The sequence below is a fragment of the Vidua chalybeata genome, chromosome 2 (assembly GCF_026979565.1).
Source record: "Vidua chalybeata isolate OUT-0048 chromosome 2, bVidCha1 merged haplotype, whole genome shotgun sequence".
NCBI lineage: Eukaryota > Metazoa > Chordata > Aves > Passeriformes > Viduidae > Vidua > Vidua chalybeata.
Genome location: NC_071531.1, coordinates 92,618,665 through 92,622,441, shown reverse-complemented (window position 1 = coordinate 92,622,441; position 3,777 = coordinate 92,618,665). Strand labels below are relative to the sequence as shown.

Sequence of the window (3,777 nt, the reverse complement as noted above, 5' to 3'; positions counted from 1 at the left end):
CTGTACCAGTGGTCGGTGTACTTATATACTCTTTTATTTTTTTTTTTTTTTTTGATGTGCCAACTACAGGATTTGGTTGGCCAAGCTGCAGCAGCAGGAATCAATCTCCTTTCCTCCTATGAGGTAAGCACCTTTATGATGCAGTTGTGTGCAGAGCAATAGCTGCTCTGCTAGTGCAGTCATTACTAAGCAATAGCAGGGAAGGCTCAGCAAAAACAGCTGAGAGCTGCATCACACACATCACACTGGGAAGGAGGAAATAAGGCTGCTGTACTCTAAGACCATACAGAAAAGGCTTTAGTCTATGGATGGGAAGGTGGGCCTGTGTGCAGGTGCATCATGTGATGACTGACTTTGGGCTGATGTAAATTAACATATTGGAACACTGGGACCAAAACAGAGGGCTGTCTGCTCTCACCAGCAGCTGTTTCACAGCCACACTCTTAGATTCCTCTTTCAGCACATCCTCTCTTTTGGGCTTTTTGCATTTGTCTTCTGCCAAGCTGCAGGATTGCATTTACCATGTGTTTAGAAGGAGGCAAGAAAGATTTTTCTCTGAGCAACTTAACACAACTCTAAGCTGACATCATATCCCTATTAGAGAAAGGGCAGAGAGTAAAGGAGCTTGTACTGACTTTGCCCTATTTAGCTTCGCTGCTGTGTTGGTCCCTCAGTGCTTTTTTGCATCTGTCTGAAAACCTGAGGATCCACCTTACCTGAGTACTTGAAGCTCGTGTGTTACATGATGCTGCTGTGCAAACTGGTCTGCTAAATCTGTCACGCCTAACTGGACTAACTGGACTCACCTAACTGGTGAGCTATGGCTGTCAGATTTTGCTCAGTCTTCCTCTGCCCAGACTACCCTGGGATTTATCAACAAACTGAAAACTGCTGCACAGTTTCCTTCCCTTCAAAGGCTCCTTGGTCAGCTCTTGGGAGCGGTTTGGTTTGGCAATCTCTTGTTGTTCTCTCAGCAGACACCTGTTCTGCTGAAAACATTTTGGAAATCAGAAAGGCTGATGCTCATTTACATGAAGGACTGCATGTGCCATGAGGGAGGTTTCAGCATTAACAGATGGGAAATTTGCATGTGGATGGAGCCTTCCTTGCCTTTGTGTCAACAGCAATGCAAAGGGCTCACAGCCCTTTGAACCTGGATGATACTTGCATCCTTAAAATCAAAGCAATTCCTAATGGATAGGGGACAGAGTCTTACCTGAGCACCACACAGGAGTAGCAACTGCAGAAGGACTCATGAAGGAGCTAAGATCTTTCAGTCTCCTCCAGAAGAAAATGTTTGAAATGGCTTACAGAGTGCTGGAGACCCAGTTGTCAACACAACTGTTTTACAGTCTTTAATTAGCTGAGACTTCATTTTGTCAAGCTATCCTTGTTGCAGGAAATGATAATGCACTAACAGAAGCAGCCAGTGCAAAGCTATTGATTTTTAGGTGTGTGCTGAAAAATGAGGAACACAGGAAGCAGACTTGGCTGGTCTCCAAGGACTGCCAATAGAAAGGAGTAGCAAAAAGAAAAAGGTACTGAGAAATGTGGCCTCGTCTTGTTCCTACAGGAGCTCATGGAAAGTTTTTTGTTGACTCCAGTTGTTACTTTGTTTGCATTTGGCTCCTGTACTAAACATGGTGATAGCTCTGATGGAAGTTTCCCTGTGAAAGACTTTGTCCCTTTTCTGAGTGCAAGATATCTCTGTCCTTTTCAAGATCAGAGTCAAGTCTCTCTGGGAGGAAGATCCCCCTGGATATCTGAATAAGTCAGCAGGCTGGATCAATCTTCCCCTGCCACAGTTTACCTTTGAGGACTTCCTGCAACGGGCTAGAAGGAGAAAACATCTTTCTCTTGGTGGCTTGTTGTTTTGCTCTGCCCATGTTGCAGATGCAGCCATGGATGGGACATAAGAACACTTTTATCTGCCCAGATTATTATAGTACCACTTCATGGGTTCTGTTTAATTCCTCCTAATCTTTGTCATGTTTGCTCTTTGCGAAAGCAAGCTTCTGATCTCACAAAGACTAGTGTTAACACACTTCTAAATAATTACTGAGAAGAGGACAAAATTTGTGAAGGGAGGAGAAATTAGTAGTGCCATCAGAGACCAGCTTTTCAAATTTACCATCCTCTTCCTACTCTCTGCTGTGTTGAAGAGTAAAAGCAAAAACCTGTCTAGATGATCAGAAGATAATGGGTTGTGCTCTACCCACAGCCCCGTGAGTGGGGTGCCAAGGGCCATCGTGGGCACCTGTCCTGTTTAACATTGTTAACCAGTTACCTGGAGGAGGCAAGAGAGGGCATTTGTCAAGTCTCAAAGCTGACCTTGCTCTGGGCAGCAGGCTGGACTCAAAACCTCCTGAGGCTCCTGCCAGAAGTATCCAAAGGACCTAAGATGAATAAAATGCTGAACCATTGTTGGAGTTACAAACTATAGCCTGGTGCATCCCTTCCCCTCTCATACACGCAGCAGCCCCAGCCTTGTTTGCTATGTATCTATTTCCAAATGGTTTCTTGAGAATTACAAAAAAACCCAGAGATACTTCCATTAAAAATGGCTCCAGTGTGAGCAGACATACCAAATGATATGGCTGACTGCTAGGTCCAAAAGCTATTTACTTACAACTTTTTCCAGAAACCTTCTTGCTTAAAACCAGGGAGAAGTACAAAACTGGTTGTCACTACAGAAAAGGCAGTCTTGCTCTTTGAAGTCACCCTGAGGTGAGGATGGGAGAAGCAGGAATAGCTGCAGCATCTTCTGAGGAGGCTCTGCAGGGACAGAAAAGGAAAACAGTGATGTGCATACAGGGGGCAAGAGGAGAAAGCCTCTCTCTGGCCCTGCCTGGAATGATTGCAGGTGATGAGGACCCCTGCATACTTAAAAGCCTTTGCCTTCCAGATTGGAGTGAGGCAGGCAATCCACATTAAAGTGAATGTAAGAAAGGTCAGTCTGAAAAGGGTAATTTATTTTCTCTCTTACATTTAACAGTGTCTCCAATTCAGATGATTCTGCCAAAAAATACACGGGTAATGCGACAGGAGTAGAAGGCAGTTCGTTTCCTGTCCAAGCCACTTTTCCTCTGGCAGATATCTCATAGCTTAAAAAAAAAAAAAAAAAAAAAAAAAGGTACAGTTTCTGCTAAACAGCCCTGGCTTTCCTGTGCATCCTCTGCATGAAAGTGGTCTCCAAGCCCCTAAATCAATACAACCCTTCCTGTCCTTCTGAGATCACTTATCTGCTGTGACTTCACTGCTCTTGCTGCAGACTGCTGAGCTCATTGCTTTGCCAGTTGAGCTGGGTGCACTGAAAGAAACCCTCGAATTCCCATGCCCCAGCTCAGTTTGCTGGTTCAAAGGCATTTTCCTCCTTTGTCACAGCAAAGCCCAGGCTCTGGAAGCTGCAATTCATGCTGCCACTCCAGCCCCTGCCATATCACCATTTACCATTGGTGGCATAACAAGGATGCAATTCCTGATGAATGAAAAAACTTTCTTTACAACTGACCAAAAGTGCTCCTAGCCTTCGCTTCAAGCCCATGCAGTGGAAATCCGTGTTTATTTTGGAAGGTACAGGCGGGGACAGTGCTGGATCCCCCCTCCTGTCCCTGGCTGTGCTGTAGTCCCAGTTACTCCTGCACCATCCTGCAGCGGGCAGTAGAGGTGACTGAAGACACTTTTACTCCCTTTAATGTCTTTAGCTGGATTTTGAGCTTTTGGGTTTTGGAGTCAGATGACTTTAGATTATACCGTGATATAATGTTCATAGAATGC

The 3,777-nt window shown here is 44.9% G+C and overlaps 1 long non-coding RNA gene across 1 annotated transcript; it reads left to right on the top strand.

Annotated features, from left to right (window-relative positions):
* Positions 1–211: 211 nt before the first annotated feature.
* Positions 212–2,954, top strand: LOC128784131 (uncharacterized). Its single transcript, XR_008429371.1, has 2 exons — positions 212–316; positions 2,642–2,954. It is a non-coding gene; the product is annotated as an uncharacterized LOC128784131 (long non-coding RNA).
* The last annotated feature ends 823 nt before the right edge of the window (positions 2,955–3,777 follow it).